Here is a 15,767-nt window from a genome sequence, read left to right as displayed (position 1 = left end):
ATGAAGTGATGGGGCCAGATGCCATGATCTTCGTTTTCTGGATGTTGAGCTTCAAGTCAACCTTTTCACTCTCCTCTTTCACTTCCATCAAGAGGCCTTTGCGTTCCTCTTCACTTTCTGCCATAAGGGTGGTGTCATTTGCATATCTGAGGTTATTGATATTTCTCCCAGCAATCTTGATTCCAGCTTGTGCTTCTTCCAGCCCAGCGTTCCTCGTGATGTACTCTGCATATAAGTTAAACAAGCAGGGTGACAATATACAACCTTGATGTACTCCTTTTCCTATTTGGAACCAGTCTGTTGTTCCATGTCCAGTTCTAACTGTTGCTTCCTGACCTGCATACAGGTTTCTCAAGAGGCAGGTCAGGTGGTCTGGTATTCCCATTTCTTTCAGAATTTTCCACATTTTATTGTGATCCACACAGTCAAATGCCTTGGCATAGTCAATGAAGCAGAAATAGATGTTTTTCTGGAACTCTCTTGGTTTCTCCATAATCCAGCGGATGTTGGCAATTTGATCTCTGGTGCCTCTGCCTTTTCTAAAACCTGCTTGAACATCTGGAAGTTCACTATTCACATATTGCTGAAGCCTAGCTTGGAGAATTTTGAGCATGACTTTACTAGTGTGTGAGATGAGTGCAATTGTGCGGTAGTTTGAGCATTCTTTGGCATTGCCTTTCTTTGGGATTGGAATGAAGACTGACCTTTTCCAGTCCCGTGGCCATTGCTGAGTTTTCCAAATTTGCTGGCATATTGAGTGCAGCACTTTAACAGCATCATCTTTCAGGATTTGAAATAGCTCAACTGGAATTCCATCCCCTCCACTAGCTTTGTTCGTCGTGATGCTCTCTAAGGCCCACTTGACTTCACATTCCAAGATGTCTGGTTCCAGGTGAGTGATCACGCCATCATGATTATCTTCGTCGTGAAGATCTTTTTTGTACAGTTCTTCTGTGTATTCTTGCCACCTCTTCTTAATATCTTCTGCTTCTGTTAGGTGTTAGGTGTCAGTGATGCCATCCAACCATCTCATCCTCTGTCGTCCCCTTCTCCTCCTGCCTTCAATCTTGCCCAGCATCCGGGTCTTTTCAAATGGGTCAGTTCTTCACATCAACTGTTAGCATTTGCTTTATATACTGAGGGGCTCCTATTTTGGGTGCATATATATTTATAATTGGTATGTCTTCTTGGACTCATTCCTTGATGATTATGTAGTGCCCTTGAATGGTCTTTACTTTGAAGTCTGTTTTTTGTTTCTTTTTTTAACTTATTTTTTAATTGAAAGATAATTGCTTTACAGAATTTTCTCAGACCTCAACAAGAATCAGCTCTAGGTATAAATAGATATATATATATATCCTCTCCCTTTTGAACTTCCCTCCCATCTCCCACCCCATCCCACCCCTCTTTTGTCTGATATGAGTATCGCAGTTGGTGCAATGGTGAAGAATCTGCCCACCAATGCAGGAGACACAGGAAATGTGGGTTCAGTCCCTGAGTTGGGAAGATCTCCTGGAGAAGGAAGTGACAACCCACTCCAGTATTATGCCTACAGAATCCCAGGGACAGATGAGCCTGGCAGGCTAGAGTCCATGGGTTGCAATAAATTGGTCATGACTGAGCACGCATGCGAGCACTCCAACTTTGTTTTGATTTCCATTTCTATGGAATGTCTCTCTCCATTCCCTCATTTTCAGTCTGTATATGTCCCTAGATATGAAGTGGCTCTCTTGTAGACAGCATATATATGGTTCCTGTTTATAGATCCATTCAGCCAGCCTGCATCTTTTGGTTGGAGGATTTAATCCATTTGCACATAAGGCAGTTATCAATCAGTGTATTCCTGTTGCCATTTTGTTCATTGCTGTGGGTTTGCTTTGTAGGCCTTGTTTCTTCCCTTCCTCTTTAGTTCCCTTCTCTTGTGTTTCCCACCTGGAGAAGTTCCTTTAGCATTTGTTGCAAACCTGGCTTGGTGGTGCTGAATTCTCTGTTTTTGCTTGTCTGAAAAACTTTTGATTTCTCTGTTGAATCTGAATGAGAGCCTTGCTGGTAGAGTATTCTTGGTTGTAGGTTTTCCCTTCATCACTTTAAATATATCCTGCAACTCACTTTTGAAGTACAGAATTTCTACTGAAAAATCAGCTGATAACGTTATGAGTCATATTCTTGAGTTGTTTGCAGATACTAAAACCTCCATCAGATAGAAAGAGTTAGCTGTATGCTGAATACAAGCACATAGACCCCAGATGGCTTGGAATCAGAAAGCTCATTATGTTAACTCCCAAAATACCTCCTTGTTACACCACCAAACCATCAGAAGAAGTCCACAATCCACATATCCCTTGACTTCTCCCTTACCTTATCTTAGAAACCTTTCCCTGAAAGACTTTGAGGATCTTGGGTCTTTTGTGGGTGAGCTGCCCATTCTCCTTACTTGGCCCCATTTTGGGTGCCTTGCAATAATTGCTATTCTTTCCTTTACCACAGGCCGTAGTTGTAGATTAGCTTTATTATACACATGCAAGCAGACCCAAGTTTCATCTGCTAACAAGGTCAAGCCAATGATGAACCCTCCTGTAACTGCCTGTTCCCAAATTCCTTGTAATGAGAAATATCACGTGCCCTTACTGTTTAAGCTACTTCAAGTGGAGTGTTCTACTGTTTAGTACTTTATCCCATTTAAATTTATCTCAGTGAGATAGACATTGAGCTAGAGTTCTTTTTCTCTGATTTGATGAAAATTAGAGAAAACTGTGTAGTTCAAACTTAGTTCTCTCGATTAGGAATAAAGGCTAATGCATCAAATGAGTACAGAAAGTAACAAGGTCCACAGTATCATATACAAAGTAAAAATAACAAAACGGTCACTACTGCTCACTTGTTGACTTACTTGTGGCATGCTTCTTTTCTTTTAAGCATTTTGTATTAATCAGAGAGTGAGTGAGAGTTAGAGACAGACATATATAAAGTGATGTGTGTGTGTGCGTGTGTGTGTCTTCAGTGCTGGGCCCTGCTCTTGTGAACTATGCACCAACCAGCTCTTATCATCAACCAGCACTTTGGAAACACTCAAACCTTGGATTCCTCCCAGATTCTTCTCTTTCTTGTTACCCTCACATCCAGGCTGGTGGCGCATACTATGGAATCTACCCCCTTTTCAGTGCCTCCTCCACGGCTCCCTTGGCCAGATGGTTCACTTCAGGATATAAGAGGCATTATATTTCTCTTCAACTCAAAGCTTTCCTCTGGCTCCCAACTCTGTAGGAATAGAGGCCAAGGCCTTCAAGTGGCTTTCATGCCCACCACCATGTGCCTGGGCTTCCTCTTAGAATTCGCCTTCACCAGGCCTGTCCTTTTGCATCCCTTAAATGCAGAGAACTTTCCCACCAGAGCTTCTGCACTTGTGTTTTCCACCTGAGACACTTCTCCTCAGATGTCTGTGGAATTGCTGCCCCAACCCTCTCGGTCTTTGCTCAAACATCACTGCAAGAGAGGCCCTCCCTGAAGAAGCTCCCCATGTGCTGCCACTGCCCAGACCATCTCACCCTGTCTCATTCACCCAGGTTTATTTCTGCCCTGAGTGCTTTCACCAGCTGAAATATATGCGTGTAGCTGTTTGTTTGCTTATGTGTCTCTCTGCTAGAAGGTACTGTACACAATGTTCTCTGTGTATCTCTGTCACATAGCACACAGCCTGTAATTAATTCATACTAATTGGATGAATGAGCACTATGTTCCCCAAGGTCTTTCTGACACTATCCAGAGGGAGTGGAGGGGTCACTGTGCATGCTAAATAGCTTCAGTTGTATCCGACTCTTTGCAACCCTATGGACTGTAGCATGCCAGGTGCCTCTGTCCATGGGGGTCCTCGAGGCAAAAATACTGGAGTGGGTTACCATGCCTTCCTCTAGGGGATCTTCCCCCAGGGAAGATTCTCCTTGCATTGGCAGGCAGATTCTTTTACCACTAGCGCTATGTGGGAAGCCTGGAGGGGTCACTAGATCTCCCCAATTTATCTTTCACATGTTGAGTGGTCAACTTAAATTTTTATTTGATAAAAATGGCTATCCTGCTAAAAGATTTTAAGATGTTTATTTTAGACTAAAGTGAGTGACAGTCACTCAGTCATGTCTGACTCTTTAAAACCCCCTGGACTATACAGCACACGGAATTCTCCAGGCCCGAATACTGGAGTGGGTATCCTTTCCCTTCTCCAGGGATCTTCCCAACCCAGGGATCAAACCCAGGTCTCCCGCGTTGCCAGCAGATTCTTTACCAGGTGAGCCACAGGGGAAGCCTTATTTTAGACTATTCCATGGGTAAAGGGGGGACAATGGATTGTGTGCTTGAGAAGCAAAATTTCACTACTTTACACACTTTCCTTTAGCTGGAGGATAAGTGATACACAATGTTACACTGGTTTCTGCCATACGACAATGCAGATCAGTCGTGATATACATCCCCTCCCTCTCCTCTCCCATCCCACCCTCTAGGTCATCTCAGAGCCCCAGGCTGGGCTCCCCAGCTTTACTCAGTTCTATTGTGTAAATGTAAAAAATGAACATATAGCATTTTAACTTAAAAATAAAAGGCTTATAAATAGTGCAGTGATGTGGAGGAGTGTAATGCACTGTCTGCTACCCAGGCCTGTCTGTTACCAATGGGACCAGCATACCTCAGATCAGGCCTCATCATCTCCTCTCTCTTACTTTCTGTGAGACCTGAGCATTTCTTTACACAAACTACACACTGTGTGTGGATTTTAAATGCACAGATTATTGTATCTTTCTCATTTTAAAAATATCCATTCACCTTACAAGACAGTTGGAGGAGAATAGTCAAAGGACAGATATGCCCTCCTACAAAGACTTGCACTGGTAACACTGTTAAGTACTTTTTATGTTTTGGTTTACAATGCAAGTTTTGTGTTTGTTTTATGCAGTTGGATATACTTGCATCTAGGTCCAAGTTTATGTCCTTTAACAAACTTCTACCATATTGAAGTCCTAACTCGCATGTCTCTTGAAAGAATTAAAATTAAAATCAGTTCTTGTTTCTCTCTCCTGTTGCTTTGGAACAGGTCCTTTGCTTCAGAAAGATGATTGTGACTCATCCCAAGGTCAGTGTGCCCCGCCTGTCTACAGTGGGTCCAGTGTGGTTCCTGGCAGCACAATTAGTTCTCTGAAATTTCCACAAAGCTTGGAAAGACTTCTGATAAATCCACTGTGAAAGCCTGGAATAACTCCGGTACAACTAGCCTATTACTCTTGAAAACTGTATTATTTCCTTTGATCAATTTTCAGAAATTAAAGAAATAACGGTGAACGTGAATTTCATTTGGGTCTTGACATTGGCAGGTCAGTGGGAACACAGACTTCACACTTCCTGCCTCATCACCTGGCACTAAGGAGGTGGCACTACTGGAGTGGTGTCAGGAGGCCAATTAAAATGCAAAGATGCCAAAAGACAGTCTCAGCCTTCCCTGGTGGTCCAGTGGTTAAGAGTCGTCCTTGCTTGCAGGGGATGCTGGTTCGACCCAGGAAGATCTCACATCCTGCACAGCAACTAAGCCCAAGCACCAGAACTACTGAGCCCACACTCTAGAGCCTGAGAACTGAAACTGCTGAGCCCATGTGCTCTAGAACCTGTGTTCCACACCTAGAAAGTAACCCTGCTCACTGCAACGAGAGAAAACTCCTGAGCAGCAACGAAAACCCAGAGTAGCCAAAAATTACTAAGTAAAGAAAAATTTTTTAAAAGACTCAGTCTCATAACATTACCCAGAATGTCCCGATTTCAGTTGAAAATCACTCCTCTTTCCAAAAAATGGGAAAATCTCCACCTGAATTAGAAAAGACAAATAGATGCCAACACCAAGATGACAAGGATATTATCTGACAAGGAGATTAAAGGAGTCATCCTAAAAATATTTCAAGGACCAGTCATCAACATGATCAACATACATTTTTTAAAAAAGGAAAATCTCCAGCAAAGAAATAGAAGATAAAGAAGAACTAAAGGAAAATTTTAAAAGTGAAAAATATGCAGAGCTGGATAACTGAGACAGAGACAGAATGTCTCAGTTACCCACTTTGGAAAGCTGCCTCGTGCACTCAAAATGTAACCAACTCAGTTGCAACTAGACATTTGTCCCAGTGCCATGTACTGTGACATTATATTTGCTTTTATTATTGGTACATACCCATCACATTAAAAGAAAGAAGAGTGGACTTCATATTTTATTTTTAAAGCACATTAAAGTGTCAATTATTTTGTTATCCAATTAGATGGCAAAGCATTGTGTTTATTATACAACACCAACTGGGCTAAAAAGAATCAAGTGTTGATTTTATGAGACTAAGCACTCACCACAGCATTCCCAACTTACAGGAAGACAAGTCAGAAAAAAAATAGAAATTTTAAAATGGAATAGCTCATCAGAGCACAATTTCTTCACAAAAATAAAAATGAGGCTGCAACTAAAGTAAGTCTCCAAGTGTTGGACAAACATTGAAGAGTCACTTACTAACGGTGAGTTAATCAGATTGACTTACTGCAGTACCTGAAAATAAACTAGTTTAAGACTATTGGTCATACAACTATAACTTTCTTGAAGAGCTGAGGACATTGTGAGCAACATGAACAGCTAAGTAAAATAGGGCCAATGTTTTCAAGTGATATTCTTTGGCCTTTGATAAGCCTAATGGGGTTGCTTTATAGGTGTTGCTTATTTGAGAAACCAATCCTGAGTTTGAAGCACCTGAGTTACACTGTACCTAGTGTGTGTGTGGAGCAGGGACATTTTCAAAGAGGTTCAGAAAACACAAATTCAGTCCAATCTGAACGCAAATTGTTAAGCTGCTTTACAGTAGATGATGGTAAAAACACTTGTGGAGCAAAACAAGGCTTAGTTGGACAAATTTGCAAAACTTCTGAAAATACAAACCCTTTAATGTGAATTATTTGTCATTTTGTTATTCAACAGCAGGGACTTTGCAAAAAAATATTGGAATCTATCATGTGTTATTGAACCGGTAAGTCAGCAGTGACCCTCATTTGGACTTATCCCTTATTACTTTCATGAGTTTTTGTCAGAATAAAAACTGAATATCCTAACTTTCTCAACTGCATAGCAATTCAATAGGTTAGCAATAGTAAAGTGTTAATGTTCTTTTATTATTTTTTTTAGCTCAGGGCTGAATTGAATTTTTTTCTATGATAATCACTATTATTAACCATGGGTTGAATTTGAAAATTAGTTTTGGTTACAGATTTAATAATGCTTCTTAGTGCAATCGACCTAAAACTCTAAGGAAATATAGAGCTTGTGTGTAAAATTTACACTGTAGTAAAGCAAATTAGACAACAGCTAATGTTTAAATCACAAGTAAAGAAAAGTTGCCTTATGTACCTCCTGTGCTGTCAAAAATTATGGACACAGTCGAGGTTGGGGGGGAAGAAGGAGAGGGTGAGATGTATAGAGAGACAGCAGCAGCAGCAACATAGAAACTTGCATTACCATAAGTAAAATAACAACCAATGCAAATTTGCTGTATGTCTCAGGAAACTCAAACAGGGGCTCTGTAACAACCTGGAGGGGAGGGGTGGGATGGGGAGGGATGCAGGAGGGAGGTTCCAGAGGGAGGGGACATATATATACCTATGGCTGATGCATGCTGATGTTTAGCAGAAACCAACACAATTCTGTCAAGCAATTATCCTTCAATTAAAGATAAATTTTAAAAACAAAAAAAGAAAAAGAGGTGCAAACTCTATTCCCATACAAATTTGTGTGAGTATACATTCTGAGCTGAAACTACAGTTGTAACAATATTTTTTTGGACTGCAATGAAAGTGCAAAGGAAATGTCCTTATTGCAAAATCCATTTACCTGAGAAATCGATGGGCTTCCACCTAACTTTTGATTGGAAGTGATAATCTGCATTGTAATGACATGCTCCAAAATGACTGCAGATGCTGATTGCAGCCATGAAATTAAAAGACGCTTGCTCCTTGGAAGGAAAGTTATGACCAACCTTGATAGTATATTAAAAAGCAGAGACATTACTTTGACAACCAAGGTCCGTCTAGTCAAGACTATGGTTTTTCCCGTGGTCATGTATGGATGTGAGAGGTGGACTGTGAAGAAGGCTGATCGCCGAAGAATTGATGCTTTTGAACTGTGGTGTTGGAGAAGACTCTTGAGAGTCCCTTATACTGCAAGGAGATCCAACCAGTCCATTCTAAAGGAGATCAATCCTGGGTGTTCCTTGGAGGGACTGATGCTAAAGCTGAAACTGCAATACTTTGGCCACCTCATGCGACGAGTTGACTCACTGGAAAAGACTCTGATGCTGGGAATGGTTGGGGGCGGGAGGAGAAGGGGACGACGGAGAATGAGATGGCTGGATGGCATCACCGTCTCTGTGGACATGAGTTTGAGTGTACTCCGGGAGTTGGTGATGGACAGGGAGGCCTGGCGTGCTGTGATTCATGGGGTCGCGGAGAGTCGGACACGACTGAGCGACTGAACTGAACTGAAAAGGCAGATATCAAGAGGAGAATCTAGCAGAATTCAATAAAAGTCTCCCAAGTGGTAAATACTCTCAATTAATACCACAACTTCAGGGGTCAGTATTTGCTAGTATTCACCTGCGTGACAAAAAATTTTCGGAGGTAAAATATGTAAAATCTTATTACAGGTCGGCAGTAATAGATGAACACTTGCAATCAATTTTGATGACAGGAAATAGTAACTTTGAACCCCAACTAAGCAAATGTAATCCCCCAAATACTACCATTCTTTCCATTAGTGTTCCTGTATTGCAAAATATCATGCTTAGTTTTTGTTTATGAAATCTTATGGAAATTTGTTTCTCTCTTGTCATCTGGATATATACTTAATACATTCAATTTTGCAACTTGGCCTGTAAAACCTAAAGGAGATTTACCATCTAGCTCTTTATAAAAAGTGTTTGCAGACTCCTAGAGAGGAGATTTGGTCTGTGTCTATTTATTTATTTATTTTGAGACAGCAAGACAAACGCCCATGAAATCACAAACAAACCTAGTCTCTTCCTTTTCTTTCTCCTAAATTTAAAATATTCTTCTGAAGTACAGAAAAGCTAAGGAATCTTGACCACCCACCTTTCTGCACACACAGTCCCTTTCCAGAGGTCACCCAGGGGTCATCCTGCTTCCTCCCTTTCTCCCCTACTGTTTAGTCTCACTCGACAGCCAGAGTGATCCTGTTAACAAGCAGGGCAGTTCTGACCCGTCTGCCTTCAGCCCTGCAGCAGCTGCCCATTTGATCCCTTTTAAAGCCATGACCTCACAGTGGCACTGTCAGCCCATATACCCACCCCATCCCCACCCACATGGAACTGGCCACACAGGCCTTGGATTTTCCTTGGCATACTCCTTTCTTAGAGCCTTTGCATGGAATATTCTCCTTGCCTGGAATCATGATGCCTGACTTAGCAAATAAAAATACAAGATGCCCAGTTAAATTTTCATTTCAGATAAACATATAATTTATTTGACTATGTCCCAAATATTGCATGGGACATACTGACATGAAAAAATTACTCTGTACTTATTTGAAACTCAACTGTGACTGGGTATCCTATATTTTGCCTGCCAGCACTTGGTGGAGAGCTCCTAACTTCTATCAAGTCTTTTCTCAGAAAAATCTCCTCAGTGAGGTCCACCCTTCAGTTCAGTTCAGTTCAGTTCAGTCGCTCAGTCATGTCCAACTCTTTGTGACCCCATGAATCACAGCACACCAGGCCTCCCTGTTCCTCACCATCTCCCGGAGTTCGCTCAAACCCATGTCCATCGAGTCAGTGATGCCATCCAGCCATCTCATTCTCTGCCGTCCCCTTCTCCTCCTGCCCCCAATCTCTCCCAGCATCAGAGTCTTTTCCAGTGAGTTAACTCTTCACATGAGGTGGCCAAAGTATTGGAGTTTCAATTCTAACATCAGTCCTTCCAATGAACACCCAGGACTGATCTCCTTTAGAATGGACTGGTTGGATCTCCGTGCAGTCCAAGGGACTCTCAAGAGTCTTCTCCAGCACCACAGTTCAAAAGCATCATTTTTTGGCGATCAGCTTTCTTCACAGTCCAACTCTCACATCCATACATGACCACGGGAAAAACCATAGCCTTGACTAGACAGACCTTTGTTGACAAAGTAATGTCTCTGCTTTTTAATATGCTCTCTAGGTTGGTCATAACTTTCCTTCCAAGGAGTAAGCGTCTTTTAATTTCATGGATGCAATCACCATCCGCAGTGACTTTGGAGCCCCCAAAAATAAAGTCTGACACTGTTTCCACTGTTTCCCCATCTATTTCCCATGAAGTGATGGGACCAGATGCCACGATCTTCGTTTTCTGAATGTTGAGCTTCAAGCCAACCTTTTCACTCTCCTCTTTCACTTTCATCAAGAGGCTTTTGAGGTCCTCTTCACTTTCTGCCATAAGGGTGGTGTCATCTGCATATCTGAGGTTATTGATATTTCTCCCAGCAATCTTGATTCCAGCCTGTGCTTCTTCCAGCCCAGCGTTCCTCATGATGTACTCTGCATATAAGTTAAATAAGCAGGGTGACAATATACAGTCTTGACGTACTCCTTTTCCTATTTGGAACCAGTCCGTTGTTCCATGTCCAGTTCTAACTGTTGCTTCCTGACCTGCATACAGGTTTCTCAAGAGGCAGGTCAGGCGGTCTGGTATTCCCATCTCTTGAAGAATTTTCCACAGTTTGTTGTGATCCACACAGTCAAAGGCTTTGGCATAGTCAATGAAGCAGAAATAGATGTTTTTCTGGAACTCTCTTGCTTTTTCCATGATGCAGCAGATGTTGGCCATTTGATCTCTGGTTCCTCTGCCTTTTCTAAAACCAGCTTGAACATCTGGAAGTTCACGGTTCACATATTGCTGAAGCCTGGCTTGGAGAATTTTGAGCATGACTTTACTAGCGTGTGAGATGAGTGCAATTAGTACCCATTTAAAATTACCACCCAGGTCTTTCCCTACCACACCCAAATTCCTTTACCTTTCTTACTCTCTTCCTTACAACATTCGTCACCTTCTAACATGCCAGATAATTCACTGGTTGTGTTCACTGTTTATTTTTATCTCCTCTTATTCAAGTATAAGCTTCACATGGACAGAGATCTGGGTGTTTTGCAGGAGACAAAGCACTAATCTATCCCAGTAACTAGAAGTGAACCAGGCACATGAGAGTTCTCAAGAAATGACTGTTGGAAAATGAGTGAGTGTCCTCCGAGCAGCACCTAGATGTCCACAGGCAACAATTCCACCTTGAACTTATTTATATTTTTCCAAGTTTTTTCTTCCCTCCCCATCCATCGAAGCTGGCAGGCTGGTATCACTCCCAAATTATCCCTCTCTCTTATCCTCCCCTCTTCCTCTCCCCCAGATTATTTGGTTTCCACAACTTGCTACAGTTCCTCTGTATTACTCCTCACCCATCACCTGCTCACTGCTCCATGGTTCCACCTTGTCCTTTAGGTGTTGTGTGTTACTCTATAATCTCAAAGTCTCCTTGCCTCTTATCTATCCCCGTATGATCCCTTCCTCATACTTCTTGATGATCTTTTTAAAATGCAAAATAATGAGAAATGAAACAGAAAACACAATTTATAAAACCGACAGTGTGAATCTCAAAACTGATAAACTGTCTCAAACTATGACATGACATGAAAAACTACCTCAAGTTCAAATTGCCTTAACAGAAGCTATTTCAGGTCTGCATATTCCAAGATAAACCCTTAGTTCAGGGTTTCCACAAAGACTCAAGGATTCCAAAAATGAGACTGTGCCAGCAACTCCCTTGGTTTACAAATTCTGGCAGGTCCTCGCTGTCCAAACCCACCCCAGAACCATCTGAAGTCTTTCAACACCCTGCCCTCACTCTCCCTTTGAGATGTTATCAAGACTTCCTGGGGGTGATGCTCACTTTTGCTCAGAAAGTTGAATAAACTCAGCTTCATGTGATCAGTCTCTGATGGTCTTGGTAGGACCTTTGTAGCCCTCTTTCAGTTTTCTGCTTCAGTTCCTTTTATTACTCTCTATGGCCTGCAGAGAAGTCTGCTAGTCCCATCATGGTGCACAAGCTGTCCCCAAGAAGCCACCTGCCCTCTGCTCCCAACATGGTTGTAGCTTTATTCTTTCATCTTTTCCTGACTTTGCAGATGTCCCACCTACCTGTCTTTTTCTGCTCCCTAGTCCTTTCTTTCAGGTACAGTTCAAGTTCCATCTCCCAAGCTACACATCTTTCTTACCCATTCTCAGTAGCCTTTTAGACATACATTGGCCCAAGTATTGAATAGTTGGCTTACTCAGCTCGTTGGAGAGACATGATTTGCCCCATCTCAGGCTCAGCATCAGATCCAGTGCCTGGTATATGGCCATCATTTGTAAACTTTTCTCCATAAACTAAAGGTAACAGCTGAGGAAAGTGCTACTATTTTTCTTGTTCCTCTTTCTTTAAGATGTGTCTCACAGGCTTTGAAATTCTTTCATTCTGTCACTAAGGCAGGTCCAACTCTTTGTGACCCCATGGGCTGCATCATGCCAGGTTTTCCTGTCCTTCATTGTTTCCTGGAATTTGCTCAAAGTCATGTCCACTGAGTCAAAGACGCCATCAACCATCTCATCCTCTGTCACCCTCTTCTCCACCTGCCCTCAATCTTTCCCAGCATCGGGGTCTAAAAGACTCATTAAAATGAGTTGGTTCTTCACATAAGGTATTCAAAGTATTGAAGCTTCAGCAACAGTCCTTCCAATTAATATTCAGGGTAGATTTCCTGTATTATTAACCGATTTGATCTCCTTGCGTCCAAGCAACTCTCAAGAGTCTTTTCCAGCACGACAGTTTTAAAGCATCAGACTTCTTTACAGTTCAGTTCTCACATCCACACATGACTACTGGAAAAACCATAAGACCTTTGTCAGCAAAGTGATGTCTCTGCTTTTTAGTACACTGTCTAGGTTAGTCAAAGCTTTTCTTCCAAGGAGCAAGCATCTTTTAATTTCATGGCTGCAGACACTGTCCACAGGGATTTTGGAGCCCAAGAAATCACTTTTTCCACTTTTCCCCATCTATTTCCCACAAAGTGACGTCACAAGAGGCCACAATCTCGGTTTCTTGAATGTTGAATTTTGAGCCAGCTTTTTCACTCTCCTCTTTCCCCCTCATCAAGAGGCTTTTTAGTTTCTCTTTGCTTTCTGCCACTAGGGTAGTGTCATCTGTGTATCTGAGGTTGTTGATATTTCTCCTGGCAATCTTGATTTCAGCTTGTGATTCCTCCAGCCTGGCGTTTTGAGTGATGTACTCTGCAAAGAAGTTAAATAAGCAGGGTGACAAGATACAGCCTTGTCATACTCCTTTCCCAGTTTTGAACCAGTCCATTGTTCCATGTCTGGTTCTAACTGTTGCTTCTTGACCTGAATACAGGTTTCTCAGGAGGCAGGGCAGGTGATCTACTATTCCCATCTCTTGAAGAATTTTCCACAGTTTGCGTAATCCACACAGTCGAAGGCTTTGGCGTAGTCAGTGAAGCAGAAGTAGATGTTTTTCTGGAATTCTCTTTTTTGTGATCCGACAGGTGTTGGCAATTTGATCTCTGCTTCCTCTCCCTTTTCTAAGTCCATCTTGAACATCTGGAAGTTCATGGTTCATGTACTGCTGAAGCCTCGCTTGGAGAATTTTGAGCATTACTTTGCTAGTGTGTGAAATGAGTGCAGTTGTGAGGTACTTTGAACATTCTTTGGCATTGCCTTTCTTTGGGATTGGAATGAAAACTGACCTTTTCCAGGCCTATGGACTCTGCTGAGTCTTCCAAATTTGCTGGCATATTGAATGCAGCACTGTCACAGTGTCATCTTTTAGCACTTGAAATAGCTCAACTGAATTCCATCACCTCCACTAGCTTTGTTCATAATGATGCTTCCTAAGGCCCACCCAACTTTGGACTCCAGGCTGTCTGGCTCTAAGTGAGTGATCACGCCATCATGGTTATCTGGGTCATGAAGATCTTTTTTGTATAGTTCTTCTGTGTATTCTTCCCACCTGTTCTTCATATCTTCTGCTTCTGCTAGATCCATACCTTTTCTGTCCTTTATTGTGCCCCATCTCTGAGTGAAACGTTCTTACACAGGACTGGGGAAACAGAGGGCACAGACAAAACCTTGTGTGCCCCAGGACCCAGGAGAAAAGAGCAGTGACCCCACAAGAGACTGCCACAGACTTGCCTGTGCTGTGAGTGTCCAGGAGTCCCCAGCAGAGGCGTAGGTTGGCCGTGGCCTGCTGCAGGGTCGGGAGCACTTAGCATGACAGTGCATGCACCAGACCTTTTGAAGGAGGTTGCCATTATCTTCGTTCAGTTCAGTTCAGTTCAGTCGCTCAGTCGTGTCTGACTCTTTGCGACCCCATGAATCACAGCACACCAGGCCTCCCTGTCCCTCACCAATTCCCGGAGTTCACTCAAACTCATGTGCATCGAGTCGGTGATACCATCCAGCCATCTCATTCTCTGCCATCCCCTTCTCCTCCCACCCCCAATCCTTCCCAGCATCGGAGTCTTTTCCAATGAGTCAGCTCTTTGCATGAGGTGGCCAAAGTACTGGAGTTTCAGCTTTCGCATCAGTCCTTCCAATGAACACCCAGGACTGATCTCCTTTACAATGGACTGGTTGGATCTCCTTGCAGTCCAAGGGACTCTCAAGAGTCTTCTCCAACACCACAGTTCAAAAGCATCAATTCTTTGGCGATCAGCTTTCTTCACAGTCCAACTCTCACATCCATACATGACCACTGGAATTATCTTCATTACTTCCATCATAGTTTGTTCTCAGGGCAAACAACAGGGAGGGAACATAGATCCACCCAAAAACAGAAAATTGGATTAAAGATTTACTGAGCATGGCCCCACTCATCAGAACAAGACCCAATTTCCCCCACAGTCAGTCTCTCCTATCAGGAAACTTCCATAGACCTCTTATCCTTATCCATCAGAGGGCAGACAGAATGAAGCCACAGTCACAGAAAATTAATCAAACTTATCACATGGACCAAAGCCTTGTGTAACTCAATGAAACTGAGCCATGCTGTGTAGGGCCGCCCAAGACAGACGGGTCATGGTGGAGAATTCTGACAAAATGTGGTCCAGTGGAGAAGGGAATGGCAATCCACTTCAATATTCTTGCCTTGAGAACCCCATGAACAGTATGAACAGCAACAAGGGATTTTTAAGAACATTATACCTGAATTCAGAAAACACACAAGCATAAATGGAGAAGTGGCTTAGGTAAGCAGCAGTTACAGAATGTTGCCTTGGTGGTGGTGCTTTAGTCACTAAGTCGTGTCCGACTCTTGTAGCCTGCCAGCCTCCTCTGTCCATGGGATTCTCCAGGCAAGAATCCTGGATTGGGTTGCCATTTCTTTCTCCATTAACACAAGGTAAACCAGCTTTGATTAGCCAAGTTTCCATTACAATCATTATCTTAATTGCCCATTTTGAGATTAATCATGTAGGGCCCACTTGCTACTAGTTCATCTATGGCAGAAAAGAAGTGAAAAGAGTATAGAAAAGAAACTCAGATCATGTTAGTTTTCTATTACTGTAAACAAATGACCACAAACTTAGAGACTTAAGACAACATCCACTTACTGTCTCACAGTATCTGTAGGTCAGAAGTCCAGGCCCAATGCAGATGGGATCTCTGCTGGGGTCTAA

At 42.5% G+C, this 15,767-nt stretch overlaps 1 long non-coding RNA gene across 1 annotated transcript; it reads left to right on the top strand.

Moving 5' to 3' along the window:
* Window positions 1-4,077: 4,077 nt before the first annotated feature.
* Window positions 4,078-6,484, top strand: LOC148775292 (uncharacterized). The gene is made up of 3 exons (XR_016039321.1): window positions 4,078-4,279; window positions 5,081-5,119; window positions 5,358-6,484. It is a non-coding gene; the product is annotated as an uncharacterized LOC148775292 (long non-coding RNA).
* Window positions 6,485-15,767: the final 9,283 nt, after the last annotated feature.

Source organism: Moschus berezovskii, chromosome 16 (genome assembly GCF_049115385.1).
Source record: "Moschus berezovskii isolate FMDL1 chromosome 16, NW_MosBer_1.0, whole genome shotgun sequence".
NCBI lineage: Eukaryota > Metazoa > Chordata > Mammalia > Artiodactyla > Moschidae > Moschus > Moschus berezovskii.
The sequence above is the reverse complement of the archived record's forward strand: the minus strand, read 5'-3'. Positions and strand labels throughout refer to the sequence as shown.